Genomic DNA, 15,403 nt, shown 5'->3' with positions numbered 1-15,403 from the left:
AACAATGTATAAAACATGAAATGCTGTATGTGAAGACATTTACATTTGCAAGCATGATACATTTGGTTGGATATTTTGACATTCAGAATATTTGACTACATTACCAATACCAGGATTTCATTCCATCGTAGCTGCGGGGGTGATAAGAGAATATTCGACTTCCATAGCTTTAGAGTAAAGACTGTACAAACTAATGCATGTTGGCTACCGTGACATCACCTATTGCTGTGTGGACTCTCATTTTGAAGCCACACGTTTGGTATTTTGGCTGTTGCCATCTTGGATTTTTGGAGCCAGAGGTGACTGTTGGTGTTTGTCAAAGTCAAGGAAGGATCCTTAAACGGCTAAATTTCAAGGAAGCTACGCCATTGATTCTTAGTGAAGAGCTGATCCCATGTCAAGGATCCTTAAAATTCAATCAAGGACTGAGTCTTCCTTCAGAGATTTTTTAAGGATACATGTGTGTATCCTCAGCAGGTATAAAGAGAAGAAAGAACCCACAGTACAGTACAGTACAGTACATTTCAAAATACAACACAATGCATGGACTCCGGATTGTAAACTCTCAATTTTTTGAAAATCACATCAGTCAGTGTGAGGGTTGGAGGAAAGGTGGACGAGGAGTAACTCATAGTTGAAGTGGAAAACCATAGTATTTTGTATGACACCACACATCCAAAAGGAGAAGACATAGTGTGAAATTGCAGGAGTTTTGGGAGTGAATGGTGCTTTTTATCGCATGATTCCGCAGTTTCCACGTGTGAGCTTGCAGCTCCGCTACAAGGTGCGGCGCTCCAGAAACGCATCCAGTAGGCAAGAGTTTGCACCGTTGGTTACTCCAGATCCACGGCACTGCGTAGCGCGACGCAGATGGAGTATGTGGAAATTGGGGGTCACACCTGGTAGCACTTGTTAGCCTGTTCCAACGTGTGTGGCTGGATGCCAGGAAGGACTCTTGCCTTGTCTCTGTTGGATCCATCCTTGGAAGGACCCATCCTACCAAGGAAGGATCCTTGACTTTGAGAAACACCATGTATTTGTATGAGAAGGTGGATCTAACCCTAACACCAGCTGCTACCTTGGTTAATTAGCATGGTGCATTTACGGCTATGATTAATTGTGATAATGCTAATTATTTCAAAGTGTGAAACAGCAGTTTTTGGCACTTTAACTTCGGCTTAAGTTTTCAGCCCCAGAGGCTGCCCCTTTGCTTCAGAGTTACTTTACAAGGAAGTTCTTTTTTTTCCCCCAATACCAGCAGATATGGCACACTGCACATTTGATATAAAAGTAGTTTTAAATTGAATTTGGTCAAAGAATACTCAACAAAATAGCCATGGGCCTATTACGAATGACCATGCAGCAATGACAAAGTGCCAGTCACATGCAGAGGTGTAATTTAGTCCACAGCCTAAACATAATAAGACAGTTGTAATTTGGCAGTGATGTTTCAGGTGAAATGGCTAATACAGAGATGTTACATCCACCAAGGGTTGTAGTGAGGTGCTGATCACTGGCAGCAGACTTGAAAGTAGGAAACTAGTGTCGCACACTTACTTTATGTGCATATGTCTTTATTCTTCAAGATCAACAAGATAATTGATCTTAAGGACGGCCTGAGGGCTGAAACATCATTTGAATAACAGAGAAATGCATACAGAGCCAGAGTGTGTGACACTTGTTTTCTACTGTCAGATGAAATGGTGAACACAGTCTCAGAAAAGAAAATAATAATAGCCAAAATGCAGCCACAAGGAGAAGTGGCATTTAGCTTATGCTTGTTAACTGCGCATGCAAGAAGACCTGACCATCATCACAATCTTAGTGATTATATTTACTGATGATATACATGCAACAGTGGTTATAATGCAGATTAAATGTCTATTACAAGGTCAGAAATGAAAGGAATAATATCCGCAGTGCAGCCAAAACAAGAAGTGGATTTACCCTGTTAACCGTGCAGCACACATGGTGTAAAACGAGCTGGTCATAGAGCAGCCAGGGATCGGACTGGGACAAGAACGGCTGGTTCTAACTTTTACATTCTTCTTCATTCAAAAATAAAACTGGGGCTACGCAGGTTTGTGACGAGGCTATAGCACCCCCTAGCTCTGCTGTAACACCATCCCTGTTTGACTATTTAAATCCGTGTAGGCAGCAGAGCCGTTTATTAACTGACTTTCATGCCGTCATGTTCTATAAATTGTGTATGCCCAAATCGTTTTGGATTCATTTTTTAAGGTTGACTTCATTGTTAGTAATTTTCATTTTTATTTCATTACCATTGCTGCTTTGAACAGGTTATCTTTCATTGAGTTGCAGCACTCTGATATTCAAATGTCCCAGGGCATTATTTAATTGGAATTCACCAATTTTGTGGTCTTGGAACAAATACGCTATGAGTTTTCTCCCTGCATATTTCTTCAAAGGAGGCTTTTAATGTGGTCATCTGAAAATAGAAAATGATTCTCTGTCTCTCCCGGTTTGCCTTCCACCCCGTTCAATGGCACAAAACTCTTTTACACAGCTCTAACACTTCGTATAACACCTTCTCAAAAGACTGCAGGTTGCTTGTTTTTGTGGAGAAGGGGGGAAAAAAGTTTGCATCCAGCTCTGGCACAGACGGAGTGACAGGGAAGAGGCACCAACTGTCACTTAAGCTGATATTTAATGGACACATAATGGCTGACTAAATGTACTTTTTGTGCCCACTGCTGACAAAGGCACGGGTCAGAACCAAGTGTACAATAGCACGGTTGGAAATAATGTCAATCACCTCCTTAAATATTTCTTTAAGAGATATACTGTTCAATGGGCTGAAAACAAAATCACTTCAAACGCCCAAATGTCACCAGTGTCCTCAGAGCTTTGCTGTTTGAAGCTGTGCTACTTTACTGAAATGAATTACCTCTAAACTGATGTGATGTGCCACAAAACAGCTGCTGCCGAGTGACCTTTGCCTGTTGGTGATGTAACATGGCTATAAAAACCAAGCCGTCTCTCGTTTTAAGTGCAGCTTAATCACTCAGGTAGTGATTCAACTGCAAATATGGACATGTTTTTTATCACATCCATCTGAAAGGACTATTGTGGTTCTGGGCACTTTATGCTGCAGGCGTCAGTCCTTGTTAAGGATTTTGTTATATTTTGTCCATTAGCGGGCTCCTTAAGTGTTTCACATTGTATATGTTTGCCACCTCGTTGTGCCTCCCTTGTGTTATCTCTGTTTTCTGCATTTTCATTGCAGATAGAGAGCATTGTCACTGGTAATTAAACGGTTGTTTCCTTCTGGCAAGTTTGGAGGGCAAAATTTCTGATAATTGTTGCTCAGTAATTAGTGTTATTTTTAATCATTTGTGGACTTGAATCACTAAACGGTGCCCTCAAATCAGAGCAGCTGTAAAAAATTAGGCTACTGGATTCAAGTTGCAGAATTGTGGCAACAGGAAGTGAAGGGGACCGTTATTGTGGTGAGTTAGGGCGGAGCATCCCAACTGTTAGCAGAATACCAGCTGCACTTCAGATGGCTTCAAATTACAGAAATCATCCCCTCAAACTAAAATCTTTGTTATATTATTTAGTCCGTTTGTCTTTGTTTACTTGACACTCTCATGCAGCTTTGACGCTACCCTGAATGTCGCTCCTTGTTTATAAGCTTTGCTTTTTAATGATTGTAACAGTGAAACAAAGGCCGACCCTGCTGTACAGGAACCAGTGAAGGGAAGCAGGGAAACTTTGCTGATATTCAAACAGCTGTGTGTCATCACAGTGCACAGATGAACGTTGTTTGACTTCCCCTGGAGATCCCTGCCTGTCCGGTGGCGGCGGAGGTCCATGTCCTGGCAGCGGCAGGAGGCTGAAGCCAAACACTGTTCATCTGCACACACTGTGATGCCACACAGCTGGTTCAATATCAGCAAAGTTTCCCTTTATATTCATTGTCTTGTGTGGCGATCAGCAGTGATGTGGTGGTTCACTTTTACACTGTGATCTGTAGCCTATAGTTCGGCTTTAGCTTCTAACTATCTTTGTCTTTTTAACCTGTTGTTGCTGCTGAGTCAGTTTGACATCCTGGATATATCCTTCAAACACAGACTGTAGACCCCTCTGTCTGCTTCTCTCTGGAATCACTGTTTCATTATTCCAAAAATGTGTTCATATTTCTTCAGAGAGTGCAGTTAGTTACAGAGTGAGCTCCATATAGGTTCATGTAAGTAGCTAGCTATCTAGTTAAACACTCTTTACTTTCTTACCTTCAGTTTTAATCTGATGTTACCTTGAGGACTGAAACATTAGCCCAGCCAGTACTTTCAAAGCCAGAGACCACCCAAAATCAATCTTTTACAGCTGTTTGTGTGGAATAAAGAGACTCAAAAGGCAGGATTGGACATTTGAGGGTTTACTCGCAAGGAAACCAAAGAATTGGATCATTATGACAATTTATAGTGTCTGACAAACAAACATTCTAGGTACTGTAGGTACTTAACATCACTTCAGCTGCGGTTCCGAGTGTTATTTCATGCTATCCAGAGAACTAGTTCTGAGAACAATTGTGTCACCTCACATAACCAAATTTAATCAGAGCAATTTCAGACCATCTACACAGTAAGAGTTTTTGTCAGATCGTCTGGCTGAGGTCATGTTAGGTCATCTACACAGAAAAATAATCCAAAAAAAACCCATGCTCAATACAGCCAGCTATGCATGATGTCCAGTTTCGTGGACAGATGATTAATTGCAATTTCCTCCTAACATATAATCAATAGTTGGCAATTATTATTATTATTTTTTTTTTTTAAAGATTACTTTTGTGGGCTTTTTGCCTTTAATGGATGGGACAGTTTGTGAAATGGAGAGAGAGAGAGACAGAGAGAGAGAGAGAGAGAGGACTGACACGCAGGAAAGGGTCGCAGGCCGGACTCGAACCCGCGACCGCTGCAGAGAGGCAATGCCTCTCTACATGGGGCGCCGGCACTATCCACTACCCTACCGACGCCCTGAAGAGTTGGCAAATTTAACAACTGTATTAGTCCTTAGATGCTGCTTGATTTTCCCAGATTTTATTTACCTGCCAGGGTCTCCTATTAAAGAAGGATTGGCAAGATATTCCTGAGCTGCACAACATTTCTTGCAGTCCGTCAGCCATCTTGGTTTTGAAAGATTTATGTTGCACTGACAACAGTGCAATGTAAGTCATGACACACTAGGGTCTGCTGTAGTGTCTTAAATGCAATTATAGCATCAAAACACATGCATGTACAAGAAAATGGCTTTTAAATAGCTGTCCACTGCAGTGACCACTATACATGAAAGGGCTAGCTTAGTAGACTGAGTCCAATCATATCGATTCGTTTTGGTATTGGAATCACTACAAGAGCTACAATGTGGAATGTTAGTCAATTTTTTTCTTTTACTGTAGACTTTTTTCACAGCAAAAAACAGATGACAAATTTAGGTTCAGGCTCACGCACAGGCCTATATTCAGTATGGTAGTAACACTGTTAGTGTCTTCATTTCTGGTACAGCATTGTGTGGGTCTTACCCAGTGGCAGTGTTGCAATAGAATACTTTGTTGGTGACCCCTGACTGCAAAGTTGCTGTGTGGTACGTGCTCCGTGAGCTAGGTTAATGCATCTGATTTATCATCATCCACAGACTGCAGACATTACATTAGCAAGATACTGTAAGGATTGCAAGACTTCAGTTCACTGAAGCATGCGCCTGTGCTTTACTGGGTCTTCTTTACACCTTGGAGAACACCTCAGGCATCTTGGATTGAATAGAATCAGTCTGGACTGAGATATGTCAATATATTAAGGATTTTGTCTTTTTTTTTGTTATACCTTCAGGCTGTACTAATCAATACTTTTGTATTAATAATAGATAAAAGATGATGTGTATTGTGGAGGAGATTGCTTGTTCAGTTTGTAGACAACCTAGAGAAAATCATCTGCAGCTCCTCTCCACTCCAGTGAGTTTACCATCTTTCAGCTCATTGTTTTGGTTTTCAGGCCCACCAACTCTGCTGTCATCAGCCTCGTTTCCAGCAGTAGGCAGCAGTATTCATTTAAAGCTCTGTCAAACCCACTGAACACTACCTGTCCAGCACCAAACAGCAGACGGACACAGTTAGCATCTAGCTGGTGAAGACAGTGGAGAATATAGCAGATAAAGATCTGGATATTTCCCTCAGGAGATGGTGGAGACCGTCGTTCCTTATACTGCACATATACCAAAAAAAAAAAAAAAAAAAGCCTTAAATACACAAAATATATAAAGTCTCTATTTCCCCCCAGCTTAGTGGCATAATGGCATAAGATCCCAGTTAATTCCCACAGCTGGTAATGTCGCAATTTCAATGTAATGAACAGATGTTCATGCAGAGCAGTGATATTTACCATTCTGCAGCAGCATCTCTATCAGCCGTCGGGCTCTGGAATCCATGGATGTGCTTAAGCACAGCGTGAGTGTGTTGATATTGGTAATATCTCATCACTTCTCCTCTAACATGGATGTGCGGCTAAATCTCTCCTTCCCCTGATGACTTCAACTGTTGCTTACATAAGCTGCTTCATCCTGCCCAATCTCCAAAGCAACATCCAGACACAACGTGCGTCAGATCAATGAACATTGCCAGAAGCTATTCACATAGCAGGACAAAAACATAAAAAACAAACTCTGCAGAAAGGGAAGAGACACGTCTGCAGAGACTTAAGATGCAAACCAGCAAGATTTTATAATCAAAGACCTGCAAGTTAAGATTTGTTGTTTTTTTTTATTTGTTCAAGGACATGCCTGACAGGATTGTGAGACTGTGTGCACACATACATGTTGTATTTCTGTTTTGATTTTGTGTGTGATTCGTGTGTTTGGCATTGTGTCGTCTCGCTGTTTGGCTGGAGGACCATGAGTCACTAAAATCACCAAATTACAAATTGATTATTTACACTGCAAAGCACACTGGAATCTGGCAGTTTGTCTCTGACTCTATTATTTATTTGTGTGTTTGCTGTCATCAGTAGGGTTGGGTACTGAAAGCCAGTGCCAATATGGCACAGCTTCCAGTTCAACCAGTACCTACTGGACCAAATCATAATGCAGATTTTGGTGTCGTACTGTGTGTGTAGCAAGTGTGGTTGAAAGAGAGAGTGCTGCATGTGAAGGTGATGCGTGCCAGTAAGGCTGCAACAACTAGAGCAGAGAGTACAAAGTTAAATGCAACAGTGCAATGTGAGTACAGTTTAGGCTATTTATCAGTGAATAAATCCTACAAGCCAAGTTCCAGTGTCTAAAAATAAAGTAGATTAGGGGGGGCTGGGGCCTATCCCAGCTGACACTGGCCAAGAGGCGGGGTACACCCTGGACAGGTCACCAGACTATCACAGGGCTGACACATAGAGACTAGTCTCACCACCAGACAATCAGAGATCTCCGGCTTCTGATAGTCTGGGGACACTCGAAAATGGCCGGCAACAAAGGAACGCCTCTTGCTTTTTTGAAAAGGACACGCCCTCCTGGAAGTGTGCGCTCCCCCTTTTCTCATCCGCAAGGAAACAAACATACAGAGAGGTTGAAAATGGATGCCGAGAGATTTAACTCCGTTTTATCAAACATGTGCTCAGTCCACAAGATTGTGGAAATGAAGGACTTACAGCGACTTGAGCCATTTTGTACCGCTACACGTGTTTCTAGTTGGACTATGTTTACGAGCACAAGAGTTCAGCGAGCCACCGAAGGACCGCCCTGCGGATTTACCGTTGGTTCTGCAACGTAGGGAGTTTTTTTAAACTCTGAAATTGTATCCGCCCATCTAAACACAAAATCAGGGAGAAAGTCATCAGTCTTTAGTTAAGCAAAGCGTCTAAAGACTGTCTTGTGAGTCTACATAGAGACAGACATTCACGCTCACATTCACACCTACGGCCAATTTAGAGTCGGCAATTAACCTGCATGTCTTTGGACTGTGGGAGGAAGCCAGAGTACCTGGAGAAAACCCACGCTGACACGGGAGAACACCCACCCTGGGTTTGAACCAGTAACCCTCTTGCTGTGAGGCGACAATGCTAACCACTGCACCACTGTGCTGCCTAATTTTAGTAATAATAATAATACTACTAATAATAATGGTATCTTGGTAGGAGATATGTTATAAGTACATATTAATACATGATGGCATATGTATGTGATAATAATCAGATGACTGATAACAGCAGTAGGAGGCATCAGGCAGGACCACGGCAGCAGCGTAACCACGACACATGATCCAGGTGTATTCTGTGGAACCTGCCAGACAGTGGAGCACAAAGACTCTGGAGAAGAAGCCGAGTTAGTGACATGCCGAGTTAGTGACATGCATTAATAGGACATGAATGTTAGCAAAGAACCAACTTTTTCAGAATCTGAGAGCGAGAGTTAGAAGGAGAGAAGGGGTCTAGGCCTTTGCAATATAAAAAATGAATTTTAATATTTTAAAGCTGTAGCTTTTGTAAAATAATAAAATTATTCAATCAACAAAAAATTTAAAATATTTTTTTTCTTTTCCATGACCCTTTTCCCACTGCGTCAGTATATCTGTCATGCTTTAAATTAGTGTATACTTGAAAAATGAAATGAAAAATGGCAAACTGCTTCAAGTGCTCTTCACTTTTGATGCTGATGTAACCGATGTAATTAATTTATCATCCGGGTCATGTATTCTTGGCTGAGGGTGAGTGAGCTGCAGTTATCTGCGTGTTTGTATAGTTTGTCTGTTATGTACGTCTGTTTTTGTTTGTATATATTTTATAATTGCGTATCAGTGTCTATAGGATACCCTAGAAAACAAGATGCTACATCTCAAGGGATATCTTTTCAGTAAAGTATTTATTATTTTATGCTTTTTAGGATATTCCAAAATTGAGTTTCCCCTCTGGGACTAATTAAGTGTATGAAATTCAATTAAATAAATAAAAAACTAAATAAATTAAATCTAAATTAAATTAAATTAAATATTGTGATTGTATTTTATCCTTGTAATTTATTTTTTTTTTTTATTTTCTTATCTGATCTTTTCACCAATCATTTAATCGGTTATTTGAGAAAATGAATAAATCAAATTGAAAATAATTATTAGTCACAGTCCTAAAAAAAAAAAACCACCTTTATTTGTCTTCATGCATAAAATATCAACCTCTATTTTGCATTTACAGTCCGAACTCTATTTTCATTTACGTGAAAAAACAGATGCCTTACAGAATAATCAGCAGCTCGTGTATTCTCTTGAGTCTTTGTGTTCATTATTAGTTATGTCATACCTGGTAGGTATGGTAGGTTCATCCCATATTTCAACCTATGGCCGTACAGAGAATAATGCTAAACCCTGGATATTGTGTTAATCTGTATGCTTCGGCGCTCGAGTACAGCGTGACCCCAGGTTTACTGTGCACAGCTCCACGGGGAGAGAGACCTACCTTTTGACCCGAGTGCGCATCCCTCAAGTCATCTTATTATGTAGTCATCTGCCCTGCTGTTTGATGGGCAGGTACCTTGTCGGCTCTGTGTCCTTATAGGATGCTAATTAACTGGAATGACAAGATAATTATGTGCTGCTGAATGGACCCATATCACATTTTAATGATTTAGCAATACAGAGAGAAAAAAAGCCCACAATATTCAATCAAGCATCCCCCCTCCGCTGAATCTGCTCAGCCACAAGCAATCCAAAACTGAATTGGATTATTGTGCTCTCCCTTGGTTTTTATCATTTAATTGATAAACATGGTGGTTTTAAGACAGTTATGGCAGGTCCCCTATTAAGTGATTCATACACTGTATGTGCCCCATGTCATTTCAGATTAAGGATTGAATAATGATGAAGAAATAAAACAAGGACATATCAAGGAAAAAGAGAAGTGCAGAAATGCCTCAGTGACAAAATCCAGTACTATTAGCCTAATAGTTTATGGCAGCCATAGAAAGTGACATGCTGCGTCGTGAAATGGAGAATAAATTAAATTCTGAGTCCTGTATATAGAAACTCCACCCAGCACAGCACTTTAAACTTGGCTCTACATGTGGAAGAAGGCATGTGTGTACTGTATAGAAAGTTAGGTGGGCTAAACAATCAGTTGATTGTCCGAAAATTAGCCAGCAACAATTTTGACAATTGATGAACTGTTTGTCATTTTTTCCAATGAAAATTCACTAGTTTCAGCTCCTCTGGGCCCAGTTATTGAGAAGTAATCTGATTGGATTTTAGCTGTCTGACTGGATCAAATCTGGAGTTCCAAAATCAAAGTAGATCATGTAATCCAGTCTTGGTTTTTAGCTCTGGATCAAACCTTCAGTATGTGTTGTCCAAAACTTTTTAGTAGGATATGGATATCTTGGATTTAGGATGGATTTCAGGAACAAAATGTAATAAAACTTTTAAATTGATCACATGTATTCATATTATGCATAATTTTTTTGCAAGTTGTTTATTAGCCACGTTGATAAAGTAGACATTAGGCTGCCTTTCAGCACAGTATAGTCAAAAAAAGGATGTTGTCCCCATAAAATAATCCCCCAAATAACTGTCACTATGAATCAAAACTATATTGAACATTACAGTCTGAAGGATCACCATTTTGGTCTCATTGGCGGCACCAATCTCAATCAATCTCAACAGGACTTTCTGGTTAAATAAAGGTTAAATAAATAAAATAAAAATAAAATAAACCTATGGCGATAAATGGTAATTGCAGGATGTTTGTTGGCAGACTGCCTACAGTGTGATATCTAGTCTCATTTAGAGCACTGGGTACCCGTATTTGGTAATCCTAGGTTAATGTGGCCATTGTCAATTTATGAAATTCCAATATCCGTTGTGGAGAGAATTGAAAGGTCAGTTAGCTCCTATATTATGAAGTGATTGGGCACTCCTAGGTGCCTAAGTAGTGTTGCATTGTATGGAAAAGGGACACTTCAGCTGCCAGTATCTAGTTTAACAGAGGAATTTAAATGTACCAAGGTCAGGACAGAGCTCTTGTTATCTGGGAGTAAGGACGTGGTAGTTAGGAGTGTGGTTCCAAATCCAACCAAGGGGAGGAAGTGGAACCCAAGATCGGCAGATCAAGAGGCAGAGGCAGCTCTTAGACATGCAGAGATTGTAGGTAATGTTCAGTTTGGCCGGGGAGGCCTGGGGCTTGGCTCAGGCGAACCGGTATGGAATACAGCAGGTCTCAAAGATAAAAGAACGCTGGTTGTGGAACAGATACGTAGACAGGAGGAGATAGTAAGGGGTGCAAAGTTAGTGGCCCAGACTAAACAGGGACAGTGGTTGAATTGGGAAAATGTAGAGAAGAGGAAGCTTAGTTGGAGGGACCTGTGGAGTATGGAGGAGAATCGTATTAGATTCCTGGTAGGGGCTACATACGATGTGTTACCAACCCCCCAGAACCTAAAACTGTGGGTAAATGAGGACCCACAACCTTAAAGCATATTTTGTCAGGCTGTAAAGTTGGCTTGTCACAAGGCCGATATACATGGCGACATAACCACGTGTTGAAATGTTTAGCTGCAGACATCGAAGGGAAACGAAGACAGGTGAATTCAGAAGGTGTTAAGGATAGGAGTTTAGCAATTCAGTTTGTCCGTGAGGGGGAGAAATACAGAAGGGATAAGTTAGTGAGGAGGCAAGGGTGTGGCCGACTAGAAGGTGCTTGTGATTTGGAAATGTAAGTAGATGTAGGGGGAAAGCTTGTTGTTCCCCAGGAAATAGTTTGTACCAAGCAGAGGCCTGACATAATGTTGTGGTCAGTGAGTCAACAGCTATGTAGCGTGTGAAATAGAGTATGGTGAATGTGCTAGGAAAGGTAGTATCAGCCCTGCTTCTACCTGGAGCTCGCATGTACACAGCCTGGGTTTGGTTGAAGGTGGAAGTGCTGTTTGGGCTGAGAAAGCCATGTGCCATGAGAAAGCCCCCCCCCAATAATACTACATTGTAAACAATGGATCCCAGGTAAATTCACAGAAATAAACAAGTGATACCTTGGGGAGATTAAATAACCTTTAATCTCCCCACCACGTACTTTTGTCCAACTGGTTTTACAGAAAATAATCTGCAGACCTGATCGACATGAGGGAGCAGTGTTTTGTTCACTGTTGCTCTTGAAACCAGCTTCTCAGCTGGTCCGATGTCTCAGGGATGAACTCTGTCTGACTCTATCCGTCCATTTACTGCCACTGCTAATAAGCATTCATACTCAGAGTACAGGAGTGTCGCCTATACAGCTTGTCACTTTAGTGTTAGTTTTGTTAGAATCCTTTTGTAATTATAGTGCTGCTGTCTGACACTTAGCTCTCAGCTTGCTTTAACCAAGCAGCTGCCTCTGCACAATATGTATGATACGTTTGTTTTACAGTTAGTGCGGCCCTTTTAGGCGATCATCAAACACACCTGTAACTCAATCTTAATAAAAACAATTAAGATGCACTGCCTAGTGGCACAACCACATACCACAGCAACTGATCTTTAAAGGCCATTTTTCTCAAAATGAGTCTTTTCTTATACTCTGAGCCAAAACTCTGAACATCAGGAGCACTTACAGACACCAGACTTTACCGTTTTATTCCTGTCTATATGCTGATGGCTAGTATTTTCTGAGTAATGGAGTGATAAAAAGAGATATCCAAATTTCCCCTTCTAACAATCTTTGACTCGAATACAACACAACAAGTTGACAAAATATTGAAACAAGAATACTGAACCTGGCTTTATCCAATGTTCAGATTTTTGTTTTGACAATATATTTTAATCAGCACATTTTTCAACATTTCCGAAAACTTGCAGTATTAAAAATAATCACTGTAAGTACTTAAATGGGAAAGTTTAATGGTCATATCTATTAAATAACATTTTTACCTTAATCACCTGGGGTGTCTCCCTTTTAATCGGTTAAATTATTAACGGCAATGAACCAATTAATCACTGACATCCTGACTTAAAAACCATATTAATATTCTGATTTGGGGGAAAAAAGAAAAGAAAAGAAAAACTACTGCGTTTGTTGCCATCCCGCTTAAAAGTTAATTACAAACATCAAAGTGCATAAATTTAATAGTACATTGAGTTGTAGATTTTTTCGTTCTGTTTAAAATGTCCTTCACTCCTTATAAGAGATGACAAAAGCTTTTTTCCCTGAGTTAACCTTATGTCAACAGAAGGCGTTTGGCTGTCCCCATTAGCTCATCTCCCTGGTGGCTCTCTCTTCATTACTGTAAGCAGGCCGAGCAGCATAAAATGCAAGGGGCATCTCCATCTTGCACCTCTTCATCTGACATCAAGGATAATGGCCTCTGTCAGCCTGTTAAAGGTTGGTCCAGCAACCCCTTTGTCACGTCCCACATCAGCCTGTATTTCCATAACCTTGTCACTTTTATTGCGGCATAAATCGGTGTAAGGTCAGCCAAGTCCTGGCAGCGTGGATAGTAACAGGGCATGAGGTTAATTAAAAGACTGTGCAGATGAACCCCTCACACCCCCTACCCAAAAGCACCACACACACAGACACACTGACATGCTTACACCCTTTGCCAACCAGAGAATAAATTGCATGTGAAAGCTTTGATGCACACCAACGGCCAGTATTGAACACTTAAACCCAGTGCAGCATGTAGTAGATCCATGAGCAATGTGCGCTCCCTCTTTCTAGGCAGTTTTGTCTGCCACTACGAGTTATGCTCACCTCCTAGTAATGGTTCCTCCAGGCTTGAAATTAGCACAATTTACCCCATTCTGTGGCATGTCTTGGTGCTGAAAACCAACTGGTTGCGCCACTCCCCGCTCCTGATAAGCCCATACGACAGAGCGAGCCAAGGACATAAGGGAATATAAAAGTTGTCAGCTTACATGACCAAGTAGTGTTGTGTGAAATGACTTTAGCCCGACATTGTTAACGCTGAGCGGGCTGCCTCCGCCATGCTCGATAAAGGCAAATAAAAGGCCAGATAAAGCCCTGATGGAATACAATGTATGTGTGTGTGTGTGTGTGTGTGTGTGTGTGTGTGTGGGGGTGCAGCGGTATAAAGTTTGCCATCTAATCCTTGGCCTCTATTATAGCCAATGTTTAGCAACACAGACAGCCTCTGCTCCATTCACCCTTGAAGACTTTCTCCTTCTCTGTGTCACTCTCACTCTCCCATTCTATCACTCTATCGCACAGACTGATAGTGCCCATATGAGAAATGCGGTTTTTGAACGGCTGTTGACAAACATAGGCATTGTTGTCTCTTCATTTTTTATTCATCAGATGTATTTTCCTCCTCTGATATTGTTAATCCGGAATATTCTCTATCATCCGTACAGACTGCCTCAAGGTCTGAGAATCAATCACTCACAACCAAAGTGTTCCAGCAGTATAAAATATGAACCATGTAATTGCAACGTCCCTGTTCTGTGTGCAACCAGGGACCATTGTCACTTGCCGTCCACCTCTCTCTGCTAATGTTTAATGTAGCTCTGCACTATGTCCAATAAAATAAGTTACCTTCAGCGGCATTTGTTAGGGAGGGCTGAGCAGCAGAGGTCCAAGCTAAAGTCAGTCCAGCCAGCCCCGGAGACAAGAGGGAAACCATAGACATGACAAAACCATAAGTCTATTTGATTAGGACATTCTCACTGCTACTGCTGGCCATGTGCGTGCTAATTAGCATGAGTACAATTCATTACCCAAGGAGACATGGGATTATGTCTCTGGATCACTCAGCAGCTAAAAGTTTTGACACTCCCTAATTTAACAGATGGAGAGCTCACTTAACTTTGCCAGCTCCCTGTAGGCAAGTGGTGTTAATAAAGGGAGGGGGGGAATCGTGCAATTGTGGGAATGTGTGCGTATGAGGGAGAGACGGGGAGAGAGATGAAAGCAGAGTGTTTATGTTGGAGATACTAATTGTATTTGATTGGATCATCAAAAAAGCAGCTGTTTCGCAGTAGTAGGAACTACAGCGGATATGGTTGCATATCACATCGCAAATCATCTGAAATGTGCACGAAGAGAAGTGTTATATGACGGGTTAACATGCTGGAATAAGACTAATTGCATATTATTTTTGTTTGACTGCATTTTTGCAGTGTGAGTAGTAGTGAGCATCAGCTTCAAGTGAAGTCTGTGGAAACGCCTGTGTGTGAGAGCAGCTTTTAAGAGCAGCTCTCAAGTGATCACAGAGTTAATCATATGTGTGCTCAGAGAGGCACCCGCCAATCAAAGACGATGCTTTACCCTACACCTGGCCCCATTATTTTTTGTAATGTTTATAGTCAGTGTTTCCCCCAGGATTTTTTCCAGTGAGAGTGTTGAAGTGCATGAGTTTTATTTTGTAACAGCAGAAGATATTTGGCACACAAGTAAGGTACACATATTTGTACACAGTTGTAGATGTTGAT

This window comes from Epinephelus fuscoguttatus, linkage group LG3, assembly GCF_011397635.1.
Source record: "Epinephelus fuscoguttatus linkage group LG3, E.fuscoguttatus.final_Chr_v1".
Taxonomy (NCBI): Eukaryota; Metazoa; Chordata; class Actinopteri; order Perciformes; family Serranidae; genus Epinephelus; species Epinephelus fuscoguttatus.
The sequence above is the reverse complement of the archived record's forward strand: the minus strand, read 5'-3'. Positions refer to the sequence as shown.